The following is a 12644-nucleotide window of genomic DNA, read 5'->3' as shown; positions in this document are numbered from 1 at the left end:
AATGGAGTCCCGCCTCCTGCGTTACGTCGGAGGATTTCTAGCGTTAACTGCTGGAAACTAACGAAATTGACCATTTTTTTTCGCGTAGAAACACGGGAAACGGTATAATAATTTATAAACTTATTAGAGCCAGACTGACGACATGCGAGGGAGCAAGATCTCAAGTGCTCAGGAGGACAGTTTTGTAGCTTCTTTTCCGCACTTGCCATGGGGGCGGATTACACCAACGCGGGGGAAAGAAGGTGCGGGAGAGAACCGCACCCCGGAGGGCAGCTATTCTCTGAGGAGCTGGGAACCAGAGGGGGTTCAGGGCCTGTTGATCTAGATGCAAAAGGACAATGGGCAGGGCTCGCTTAAGGCAAGATAACCTCTCAGTGAACTGTCTGTGGCCCGACCACCCCGGGAGGTTACTTTCTTTCATGAATTTACCACAGAGAAGAAACCTTTTCCCTTCCCACGGGTCACACCGGTTGGTTGGAGACCGTAGCGCCGGCCCCAGATGAGTTGGCTCCTGGGCTGGGCACTGCGGTGGAGCGGAGTCCGCTTGACTCTCCGGCCCACGGGGAGGTCCAGTGGGAAACAGGCAGGTGGAGCCCGTGGGGCAGACTGGGAAGTCTGAGCAGCCTAATCACCGAAACCCACCGGGCAGAAATTCTATACCCTTAATCTTGCCCCTTTGATCCCTGTCTCGTGCGTTGTTTCACTAGTTTCTTGCAGAACAGAATGCAGGCGTTCGCCAACCAGAAGGTGGGAGAGGTCTATCTGGCCCTGAATTCAGAACCGAACACCAGAATCTCTGAGACCCCGGGTAGAGGCCCCAAACGACGCCCCCTCTCAGCTGGAAGTAGCTACTGAAGGTTGACCTTCGTCCCCTGACCTTGCCCGGACTCTCAATTTTTAAAAAAATATTAACAGAATCCTGGAATGATAGATCTTCCCTTCCTCCAATTGATGGACAGATGTAAACTCCACCTGCATCCAGACCTGCCTGAGCACTGAACCACCCATCAGCACCTGCCAAATACCCTAAGCCCCCGATTCCTAAGTCCCGAGGCCCCTAATCATAGGCCTCACCTGAAACCACCGATCAGCGTGTGCCGAGTGCCCTAAGCCCCGTCCCCTCTCTTTCCTCCCCTTCAAAGTGCATGGACCCCCGGCCCTCGCTCTCTTCCGCTCTCTCTGGAAGCAGCCGGCAGCGGTACTCTTCTCTTCAGTAAAGCCTGTGTCCTGGCATCTCCAGCCCCACTCTGTTTCATCTTTTAGAAATAAAAGAACGTGTTTGGACTCCGAGTGGGAGGCACAGGAAAGGAGGGAGGGCCTGTAGCCGCCGGGGACCTGGCCTCCGGGAGCAGGGGAAGCTCGGGTCGGTGGCTGGGCCGGAGCCACGAGGAGTCAATCAGGTGGGACCGGGAGACAGAGCCGCCTGTAGCTCAATGTACTTACTTCCAGCTTCACTGGCGGCCCGTCATCCGGCCCCGCCCCGAATCTGCTTGTAATAACTTGCCCACGGTTTTGCTTAAATCTCTGACCGCGGCATCGCGAGACACGGCCCCGGGAGGAAAAACCTCGGCTCACGGTTCAGGTTTTCACTGTTTCCAATCAACCCCCACCCTCACCCCACCTCAGCCCCGGCTGGAGTCTAAAAACTGTCACTTCCCTCTCGTCCCTTCCGCTCCACACATACCCCCAAACCAGGGAAATCCAACCAAAAGCGTGTTCTGCCTGAAGGTGGGGCCACGGAAGCCCGGGTCCCTCGCGGCGAGGTTATTTCCTCCCCCGCCCCCCGTGTATAAAGCCTGTAGTTCTCATTTCACTATCTAGCCACCCTCACCTCTGCGCCCAGTCACCCCTGTGTGTTACTGTTTACTTTTCTGTTCCTACTTTTGTCTTCTCTTTGACTCTGGTAGCGACACTATTCCAAACAGAATTGGCAACTTATGGAAGTGAAAGTATTGGGATAAATAGGTGCTCTCCCGCGAGCCGTTTCTAGAGATGAACGTGGCTCGCCTGTGAACAGAGTTAAGTGGATGATTAGAGAGCCCGCAAGGCACAGAGCAGAGTGGCGCAGCGGAAGCGTGCTGGGCCCATAACCCAGAGGTCGATGGATCGAAACCATCCTCTGCTAAACGTGTTTTTTTTCCCCTCTTTTAAAATTATGCAGCTTATGTATATAACAAGGAAAGAAAACAAGAACAAACGAGCCAGTAGAGCCAATACCCCCAGGATGTGTGATTTAAGAAAAGTAAGGAAATGCCTTCTGCGTGCAGAGCTTGAGGTCACCGACACTCGCTAACAAGCTCGAAAGGAGCCCTTCTAAACACAATCTTTCACTAATATCGCATTATTGCGCCAAACACCCCTCGGAACATTATAAAGTCTGTAAATATCTTGTTCATCGAATGAGCTATTGAAACACGTTATTGTGTAGATGTGTGTATTGAGTGTAAATATTGCTAACAGTCAAAATTTTTTTACTCCTGCCATAGTGGGTTATTTTAACTTATTAATATATGGACGCCTCAAAAAAAAAAAAATAGTAACAGTCCTGGACCTCTTTATACCCCCGAGAAACGCTGAGAAAAACATTCTTTTCTTCAAATGGATAGAGACATCGTGTGAAAGTGCTCTAATCTCACATTATAGCAATTACGGGCAATAGGATAGTGAAGACCGTGGCGGGGAGCGGATGGGAGGAGGGGGAGAAAGGGGGCGGGGGGGCGGGGGGGCGGACAATCGGAGATATCTGTAATACTAACAACAATAAATAAATAAAATTTTAATGAAAAAAAAATCAGAGAAAGCACCAGAAGAGCATGGCAGGATGGCTAGAGGAACACTCGTGAGGATGCTTCCTGAGAGTAAGTCCCCCTTACGGGTGCGGTTACCATGACAACTCTCCAGACAGCTGGCCCAAGTCTCTAGAGACTGAACGTAGTGAATGTGAGTGAGTTGATAAGAAAGAAATAAGTTCGCTTATTAGAAAATATCCCTTGATGCAGACAATATGCAATACTTTGGCATCGCTTAGATGCCCAAAACTCCAGTTTTCTGCTCAGCAGGGATTGACTGAAATGATTTTTCTTTCCATAGAGTCCCCATATGCGACAAGGCTTAAATGACTGTCAGTTTCAACGTTTCGCCAATCTCGACTCCGTGGCCCCAAACGATCTCATAGCGCCTAGAATTTCCATCTTTTAAGACGAGAAAGCCCAGGCGACAATAGCCTTTGCATCACGACGTGATGAAGGACTCAGGACCCAGCTGGAAGAAAGCTCATTATGCTTTTACATATTCCAGCAACTCTAGGTTGCTAGGGACCACGTGGCCTAACGGATAAGGCGTCTGACTTCGGATCAGAAGATTGAGGGTTCGAATCCCTTCGTGGTTAGCTTCTAGCTCCTGCTTAGCAGAGGTATCATTTTGCCAACAGACTGCCCTAATCCATAAAAGAGGTTCAGGAGTAGCACTCTCACCAATTTTTTTTCACATGCTTTTCTTTTCTCTTCTTTTTTTTCTTTCCTTTTCTTTTCTTTTCTCTTTTCTTTTCTTTCTTTCTATTTTTTTTTTAAAGTTCTGGCTGCTGTGGAGTCTATGTTAATGTTTTTCACTCTTCCCCTCCTGTTCCACCTTCCTTTCTTCCTTCCATTGTATCCTCATCAAATGAATGAAAACAGCCTGCATTCTATCCTAAATTACACAGCAGAAATAGTAAGACCATTAAAAGAACCCAGGTATTTACAGAAGTGTGTATGCAACAGGAAGACAGAGAAGGTAGCTGTGCAAAATGTACAAACACACATTTTTGTGCCTGCATAACTCATGTTAATAATAATGTGTAGGATGAAGAGAAGGTAATTTCCTGATGAAACATGGTCTTTGGTTTGGGATCTAACTATTGGTTCAAACATGGGGGGCCAGGAGTGCTCTTGCCAGGTCAAGGCAATGAATAATTAAAACAAGGTAGAAAACAACAAACAGGTAGCTATGGGCCCTTTCTTTCCCAGCCTGTTTCTTAGGGCTCCTGTCTGACTGGTTTCCACTAGTCCTCCGTGAAGTCCAGATTGTACAGAGAACAAAGAGGCTTCATTCCTCTTTCCTTCCCTCTTTGGTACTTAGGGAGAAAAACAAAGCCTTTGGGTTTGAGAAAGGTGATGGGCAGAGGCAAAATTCCCCTGATTTACCTCCTTACTTTGGGACAATACAAGCGATGCCACATTTAAAACCCTCCTTTAACGTGAATTAAAAGGAGTGACACTTACCCAGGTCTTTTATGCTGTTGGCTTCATGGTGTGATGTCTTCCTGTGACCTCATGACTTCTAACCTGTAATTAGTATCCCCTGCCTGTAATCCCTACTTCCCCACGTAATCTTTGCCCTTCGATCTGATATGAACAGCTGGCTCAGAGTGGGGACAGAGCAGATTTTTGAGGAGGATCGGCTGCTCTCCCGGCCGGCTGGCAGGAGGGGAATAAGCGCTCAGATAGCATGCAGCCCTCTTTCTGCTGAATTGGCTGAAGTGGTGACAGGCAGCTCGGACCCCTTGGTGGTCTGGTTACAGAAGGAAGGGGTTTGTGCTGTTTGCACTGCCAGACAAGGAAATCCTAATTGATGTCAAATGTTAGGAGGCTTTTGGTCCTCCTGCCCTGTTCTAGGCCTTGGGACTCCGATCCAGTGGAAGTCGCCCATTACAGGTAATTGAAAAACAGACACTTAAAGGCAGGGGGAGGGATTGAAACTTCACCCAAGCATACAAGTCTTTGAATGTTTACAGTGTGCGAACTTGGAGAAACAGGATTTAAAAGGCTGGGGCCCATCCTGAAAACCTTATTCTCACAGAAGGTAAAGTGGGGTAAGACTGCTCAGGCAACCCTCGCGTCCATAATTACCTCTGGTTCTTTGTTGGAGGAAAAAGCAACATATACGGAAAGCATATCAGGTATGACCCAATTCCTGAAGACTCCACTTGGGCTTGCAGTCAGGATCATCACCTCCCAAGCTTTTAGTTCCAAGATGAAATGGGTCATAATGGGTGAGCCATCTTTGAACCATAGTCTAAGCCATCTATTGTTAGGTGAAATTCAAACACAGGTATTGTTTTAAAAATCCACGCTTCTTGGGTCTCAATCTTCATGGGAGTCCGCTGATTCTGACACGTGTGCTTCAGAAGAAGTTTCCAGGTCTCAAAAGTTGCAATCCCAGTCTCAGAGAAATTGATCTCTACCCTGTGTGCCTGGCCACTGGTTAAAAGGGGCGACAGGTGAGATTTTGATGGGAGAACGAGCTAAAATTAAGATGTCCATGGCAGAAAAGAATCAAAGAAGGGAGAAATCAATAGAAGCTGGGGGCCTCGGGAAAAATCTTCGATTTAAATTAATTCCAACTAAACTACAAGGAGAAGAGGCATACTTTCCTTTGCAGATCCACGGGAAAGGGACCCTTGATCTGAGTCTTGGCAATGGATTTTACCAGAAGGGAGCAGAGACTCCCCGGGCGGAAGGAACCACACGATCAAAGGCACAGGATGAGGCAGTTTCTACCCCTGAGGGGCAAAGGCTGAGTTTGATGGGGAAGTTGGAAGGGCAGGTACCGATAAGGTGTCCAGACCTTATCAGAGAACCTTGCACTTGGAAACGTGCCTGAGATTTAAAAGGCAAAGGATCTGAGACAAACTGCCGACACAGGGCACTGAGCGAAGAAAGGGACCAACGGCCTCCTTGAATCACCCGCAGCACCGGAAGCACTACATCGGCCCCGGAGATTCTGACTCAGCGCTCAGCGTGCATTTTCCGTGCTTTGCTTACAGATCAATAACCAATAGCCCGCTCAGAAAACACCAAAACAGCCCTCTTGTAACTAACAAAACAGCCCCTTGTAATAACAAGCGCTAAAATCTTGCGCCCACCACAGACAGAGGGGGGTCCTGAAGCGACGAGGATGGGATTCGAACCCACGCGTGCAGAGCACAATGGATTAGCAGTCCATCGCCTTAACCACTCGGCCACCTCGTCAGCTACGTAAAACCTCCTGGTAAATATTACATTTCTTCATTCCATTGAATTCTTTGGCATTTCCCCTTATTTTATTGTAAATCTTCATTCAGGAACATGACGTGTTTGTTTGTCTGGATGTCCCTCCTGCTTTGATTAAAGAAGAAAAATAAAGAAGAGCTTACAGTCCCGAAATGGAGGGGTAGGTTGAGGATGTGAACTTGAATAAAAATGACAAAATACACTTCCAAAGAGAAGTGTGGAGTCTAAGAAAACCAGAACTCACAAGAACAGAAAGTGGTTATAAGGGATTTCCTTGGGGGTGGGAAACTGGGGAGACGTGGGTCAAGGAATGAAAAACTTACTGTTGGAAGTTAGAGTCCGTCTGGAGATGTACAGCACACACCGAGAATAAGCTACAGGGCTGGGTTACAGGCTTTAAAGTTGCTAGGAAACTGTATCTTAAATGTTCTCACCACAAAAGACAAGAAATTATGGGATGGGATGGAATGCTACTGTGGTGATCACACTGCAATACACAGATGTATCCCATCCAGACGTTGCACACGTTAAACTCACACAATGTTGTCAATCAGTTATGTCTCTTTGTTCTGAAGTCCTTTCTGTAGCATCTGTCTGGTGTTGGGAGATTTGGGGAGGGCGCGAGGAAACCCGGCTTTGCGCTGGGTTGGATGCTGTGAGAAACTCTGTGGTTGGGACGAAGGTAAGAACATAATGAACCCAAAGCTGTGAGACTAGTGGTCCCTCGTATTAGATGAAAGGAGATGTTTGGTATTGGTGTGGTTTGCACAGTGAGCTTTTGTCTGTTCCTAGACGAGATTATAAATTGTTTCGTTGTTTGTTTGCTGTTTCTGTCTTCTTTCATTTGGAATGCCCTTCTCTGCTGGCTCTGTTCTGTGGGCCTGTTTTTGTTCACAAGAAGAATCCCCTGGCCGAGCAAATATTTAGAACAGCGAGGCACTGAATGCTGCTGATGGGGGTGGGGGGCGCGAAGTTCAGGTGTGAGGGAGGGAGTGTCTTTTCAGGCCAGAGTGCACCCTTGGTTTGAGAACCTTATGTGCATAGGCCAGGGTGCACCAGGGGTGGAGGGATAAAACAACAGTGGAATGGCAGCAGGCCCCACCGAGATTTGAACTCGGATCACTGGATTCAAAGTCCAGAGTGCTAACCATTACACCATGGGGCCTCGCAAGAAGAACCTGAAATGTCTATAAATATTTCTTATGGAGTTTGTCATTCTTACTATTTTGTGAATTATAACTTTAGTTTAAAACCATATTTATTAAATTTAAAACCAGCTATATAAAGAGAGAGACAATAAAATGCACAGGAAGACCTGGGCCCACAAGCACCACAAACTTCTCAAGATCGAGTGCGTGTTAGAAATGGATAGAACCCGAACCCAGAACTGAGGTCCCAGATGTGAAACGCGAATACTTAGACATCTTGAAGAAAATCTAATTTTCCAAGATCTGAAGGGGCCTCTGGCCTAACCAAGGCGGAGGGACAGGAGAAGGCAGGTGTGGAACCAAGAAGGCATGGTGATCAGAACGGTGAGATTGGGATGGGTGTTCCTCCAGGTGTAAAGGCGATCTGAAGGTAAAGGAAGGCACTAAAAGTACAGCAGGTCCCACCGAGATTTGAACTCGGATCGCTGGATTCAAAGTCCAGAGTGCTAACCATTACACCATGGGGCCAACGACCGCTGGTACCCTGGCAAGCTTTTCCAAAGGCTTTGGCAGTGCGTCCTGTGCCTCTCAATAGGATGACTCCTTTCCTTTGAATGTTCCATGGGTCCGGGAGAAAAGGCGAAGCTAAGCAGAGCTCACTTTTGTGTGGAATTTTCCTCCCGTAACAGCGCTCTTTGCAAAATCAAAACTATATTTCTGGGTAATTTTAGAGATTATGAAAAAACTTTCCCCTCTTTAAGTATTTTTACTTCCTTTCTGCCTTTCCTAATAGAATGCAAGTATAATAAAAGATAATTTTTATTATGTTTACTCTTTTCTATGTTACATATACAATTAAGTGTATGTATTAGAAAGAGTTAGGGAGCAAAACTATTTTTAATTTTTAAAAAAATAAGCTTTAGCTTTGAAAATTATCTTTGTGGTACTTCCTCTAATTCTGGTTGCCGAGGTGGAACGATAAGAAAGCTCCAGAAGGAGGAACGGTTGGAAAATTCTTTTTGAAATGTTTCCTAATCATCAAACATGTTCACAGGAGAATACTGATGCATGGATGTGCCCACATTTGGGGGGAGAAAATCAAGTGGAAGAAGTTAGAGGCAGGCGAGGTTTCAGAACTCAGACTTGAGATGGACTGCTGATAGGGAGACAGCAATTCATAGAGAATTGGAGCCTGAGCATCTTTAGGGTGTAGGCTGAGAAATCCCTATGCGATCCCACAATCATTTTCAAAGGTTTTTCTCTAGCGATAGTTACACTAAGAGACTCGTACTACTGCTTCCAGTGTTATGGGAAAATAAAACGGTGTCTCGTGTTTTTTTAGTGTGTGTTTGAATTTCCACAGTTGGTCCAGCAGATGATGGAGTGCTGGGGGGAAAAAGTGAGATCGCGTAGTCGGCAGGATTCGAACCTGCGCGGGGAGACCCCAATGGATTTCAAGTCCATCGCCTTAACCACTCGGCCACGACTACAAGACTCCGACTACCGGCTAGATGAATTCCCATGAGGAATATTACCTTTCCTGTTCTAGCCCGGGGTTTCTGTTCGGCACCTGTGAAGATCGAGATGTCGATCATAAATTATTACAAATTGTAACAGGTTGACTATGAGATACACATTCCGATCTGTACCAGGTGTACATACCCTCAAACCTGAGATACTGAATCACCAGTATTGCCAGACTAATGGCTAGCATTTTCCGAAGTTGGAGAAGGAACACAGTATACCTGCAGTACTGGTCCTCTGTCCCTACCTGATAGTCCGTGATAAACTGAATTCAATCCCCTATCCTAAAATTTAAATTTGTATCAAAAGTACAAATCCAGATAGCAGAGGATGGTTTCGATCCATCGACCTCTGGGTTATGGGCCCAGCACGCTTCCGCTGCGCCACTCTGCTAGGATACACGTAGTTGCCTTTGAATTACTCTTTAAAAAAACAAGATCTGGCATTTTCCTGACCTCTAAGTAATTGATGAATAATTTGGTTGCCAATAAGAATGGAAAGAGTACATACATCGATATCCATATGTGGCTACACTCCAACTCCAAACACTAGCGGCTTAGAGTAACCCGGAAAGACTCCAATCCTCAGATCCGTGTTTACTCGGGCTCTGACAGAATGACGTTTCAGGTTATTGGGAAACCGAGCACATGCTACTTGGCATAATTTAAGACGAAATTACAAAAGGAAGGCTAACTGGTCTTTCTCAGCTCAGCCATCCCCGGATACCAGAAACATCACTACTTTAGGAGTTTGTTTTTCAATTTTCAAATGATTTTTATTTTTTAATCACAGTTGACATATATTAATAATTATATTAGTCCCGATAAATCTCGCATCATATTTTTTGACTGTTCAGTGATATGTTGCCCTGTAGCACTGGGAAGGAAAAAAAGGACGAGTTGCATTGGCCGGGAATCGAACCCGGGCCTCCCGCGTGGCAGGCGAGAATTCTACCACTGAACCACCAATGCTCCACAAGGAATGTGGGGTTTTTTTTGTCCTTCTGTTATACTGTCACGTTAAAACAAGATTTCATGTGGTTTTTTTTGTTTGTTTGTTTCTTAGGACTTTCTTAAATCCCATCCACTTTGATCAGTACATTTCTTATGCTGAAGAGATCCAGAATAAGCCACCGCTGTGGCAAAAAAATTATTTTGAGCTAAAGACATTTGAGTTTCTAAAATCCTTCTCTAAGAGCAGAGGTCCTTCCAAAAGAAAGCACTTGTCATAAAGCCCATCCCCTGAAGTAACTCTCATCTCCCCTTCTGAAAAATAAAAAATAACTTTCCCACCCTAAATTCTTGCTTGGAATCCCTGCAACAAAAGCAGAAGTTTGTTAACATGTATTTGACACATACACAAGGGAGAGGCCCAGGGAGACTAGTAAATCTGGAAGAGCAGCAGATGAAGGGGAGCAGAATTTACCACCCTGAAATATGCCTCTGACATAAGGATCATTTTAGGCTGATTATTTTTTAGAAACCACAGACACAGAAGAAGATACAAAAACCAAGTAGAAGTTACCTTTTTGTAAGAGACTTTTACATCTGTAGTGATGATGATGATGATTGATTGATTATGATATACATGTAGCATTTAAAAATGGAACTGGAGCTGCCACAGAGAGGAACTGTCTTGCCCGTTTTATGTCTCACACCTTTGGGTGTAACTGACCGTCCAACCTCAGAGGGAAGGCAGGGGAGGGGTGGGGATGGGGGGTAAGAGATCAACCAAAGGCCTTGCATGTATGCATATAAGCATAACCAATGGACACAGACTTAGTGGGGTGAGGGCATGTGCTGGGAGGTAGGAGAGGCGAGGGAGAGGTCAATGGGGGAAAGAAGACATATCTAATACTTTAAACAATAAGGAATTTAAAGTTTAAAAAAATTATAACTTTCAATTTTAAAAAAAAAAACCTTTGGGTGTTAAAACAAGGTAAAATAAACTTTGGACTTGACCTAAAAAAACCTTGTAAACCCCCCCCCCCCCCAAAAAAAAAAGACACAAAACCATTTACAAGGCTAACAAGAAAGCAGATATTATGACTACTGGACTAATGACTATTGGATTGAAAATTAAAAACAGTCTCTTTGTTATACTAGTATGTTATGTTATGTTATGTTATGTTATGTTATGTTATGTTTTATGTTATGCTGTGCTATGCTATGCTATGCTATGCTATGCCATCTGCACCAATAGCAATACCTTCCTTCTATTGCTGTAATTGTTCCCCTTGCTCGTCAATACCCCTAGCTTTTGTCTACGAATCGGAACACTAGTGGGGCCTTTTTGCCTGGATCGGTGCTTCCCGAAGAGCGTTCTTCTCTCGCGGGCTCAGTGAACTCAGCTCGCTACGCTGAGTGGGAAGATGGAGCCAGTTTCCCTTGACAGCTGGGCAGCCCGGCGCACAGCACAGCCAAACGCTGCACACGCAGACCTGGTGGAAGAAGAGCCCCTTTACTGCAGGACTCCCGAAAGGAGACCTGGAAGCTGCCACCCCAAAACAGGGACTCCCTGATAACGACAAGGGGGGAGAAGTTGAAGGCAAACATCAGGGCTGATCAGGAGTCAGAGGTCCACGGTCCTGAAGGGCGCTGGTGGGTCAGGTCTGGTGCAGGCTCAGGAGCTCTCTCATCGGACTTACTTAGCTCTTGGCCGCATCCTGCGGGGCCTTCCCGGCTGCGGCCCGTGGTCTTCCCTGCCAGGCATGCTAGGATTGTTAAGTCAGGGATGTTGCCTTAAGAACAGAAAAACAAAAACCAAGCAGAACTCTACACCCTGGGCTTAACAGTCTACCTTCTTCGGGTCTTCAGCGAAGTTTACCTTTACATTCTCCCCTGAACCTTGCTTTCCAGGCGGCCTCCAGGCTGCTGACCATCCTACCTAATGAAGAGGGAATATGCTAATTGACCATCTCTCCGTCACAAAGATGGCTGCACCCACAGCTGAGGCCAAGTTCCCATAAGGAGCCTTAAGGAGCAACCAGTAGGGATCTGAGGCTACACCTTCCCCAGTCCCTGTGGGGCTTGACAGGGGACCTCAAGGTGCATTTCCTGTCCTGGTGCAGGGCTAGGGGACTTCAGGCTGCTCCCCCCGCCCCAGCACCAGGCCGGGGGACCTCAGACCAGGCCCCCTACCAGGTAGGGCTTGACAGGGGCCCTCAGGCTGTGTCCCCCACCTTTCTGGGCTTGATGGAGGACCTCAAGGCACGCTCCCCTGCCACGGTCTGGGCCGGGGACCTGAGGCTACGCCCCTTGCCCAGCAGGGCTTGATAAGGGTGGGACTGGCCGGGTCTGGATCTGGCCCAATGTGGGGAGCCAGCCAGGTCTGGGTCTCACCCAATTTTGAGGTGCATGTGGGTGGACGGGGACTTGGCTCTGAGCCCCGTGGTGAGCACCAGACTCTGACAGGAGGAAGGCTTTCCCATACATCTTACTAATTTTCTTTCATCTCTGACACTTCTATCATAGAGAAAGGGCAAATAGCAATATTAAATTATTTCCTCTAACTAATCCCCTTTTAATGCACGCCATCCGCCTGGGAGTCCGTCCCGGCCTGGAATCCCAAGGGCAGCTCGGAGCCAGAGCGGCGTCCCTGACCCGACGGTCTCCCCGCCGCCCGGGGCCTGCGGGTCCCCCTGCTGTCCAGGCACAAACACCGCTTCACCGAGTGGGAGCGGCCCCGGCGCCCGATGGCCCAGAGCGGCCCCGCCACACGCCCTGGTCCCGCGGACTCGTGGGAAAGCTGTGTCTCCAAACAGATCAGGGATGGGCTTGGGGCGACGCAGAACCCAGCTCGGGGGGCTCCGGCCAGGGGGGCTCCGGCCTGACTCTTCCCACGCTTCGGGTGCGGGCTCGGCCTGACAAGGAATTCCAGATTTCAAAGCGTGGTTGCTGTTCTCGCCTCTCCTCGCCTTTTGTCCCATTGGAATGTATACTTC

At 47.4% G+C, this 12644-nt stretch overlaps 1 long non-coding RNA gene and 8 other non-coding genes across 9 annotated transcripts; 2 read left to right on the top strand and 7 right to left on the bottom strand.

Moving 5' to 3' along the window:
• Nucleotides 1–2053: 2053 nt before the first annotated feature.
• On the top strand, nt 2054–2125 carry TRNAM-CAU. The gene has a single exon. It is a non-coding gene; the product is annotated as a tRNA-Met (tRNA).
• Nucleotides 2126–3315: 1190 nt separating this feature from the next.
• On the top strand, nt 3316–3388 carry TRNAR-UCG. The gene has a single exon. It is a non-coding gene; the product is annotated as a tRNA-Arg (tRNA).
• A 181-nt stretch (nt 3389–3569) lies between these two features.
• LOC118727401 lies at nt 3570–5499 on the bottom strand. Its single transcript, XR_004990573.2, has 2 exons — nt 4887–5499; nt 3570–3687 (listed from the first exon to the last, which is right to left on the bottom strand). It is a non-coding gene; the product is annotated as an uncharacterized LOC118727401 (long non-coding RNA).
• A 427-nt stretch (nt 5500–5926) lies between these two features.
• Nucleotides 5927–6008, bottom strand: TRNAS-GCU. Its single transcript has one exon. It is a non-coding gene; the product is annotated as a tRNA-Ser (tRNA).
• Nucleotides 6009–7122: 1114 nt separating this feature from the next.
• TRNAQ-UUG lies at nt 7123–7194 on the bottom strand. Its single transcript has one exon. It is a non-coding gene; the product is annotated as a tRNA-Gln (tRNA).
• A 439-nt stretch (nt 7195–7633) lies between these two features.
• On the bottom strand, nt 7634–7705 carry TRNAQ-UUG. The gene has a single exon. It is a non-coding gene; the product is annotated as a tRNA-Gln (tRNA).
• An 880-nt stretch (nt 7706–8585) lies between these two features.
• On the bottom strand, nt 8586–8667 carry TRNAS-UGA. The gene has a single exon. It is a non-coding gene; the product is annotated as a tRNA-Ser (tRNA).
• A 355-nt stretch (nt 8668–9022) lies between these two features.
• Nucleotides 9023–9094, bottom strand: TRNAM-CAU. Its single transcript has one exon. It is a non-coding gene; the product is annotated as a tRNA-Met (tRNA).
• Nucleotides 9095–9601: 507 nt separating this feature from the next.
• On the bottom strand, nt 9602–9672 carry TRNAG-GCC. The gene has a single exon. It is a non-coding gene; the product is annotated as a tRNA-Gly (tRNA).
• Between the last annotated feature and the right edge of the window lie 2972 nt (nt 9673–12644).

Source organism: Pipistrellus kuhlii, unplaced genomic scaffold (genome assembly GCF_014108245.1).
Source record: "Pipistrellus kuhlii isolate mPipKuh1 unplaced genomic scaffold, mPipKuh1.p scaffold_m20_p_24, whole genome shotgun sequence".
Lineage (NCBI taxonomy): Eukaryota > Metazoa > Chordata > Mammalia > Chiroptera > Vespertilionidae > Pipistrellus > Pipistrellus kuhlii.
The sequence above is the reverse complement of the archived record's forward strand: the minus strand, read 5'-3'. Positions and strand labels throughout refer to the sequence as shown.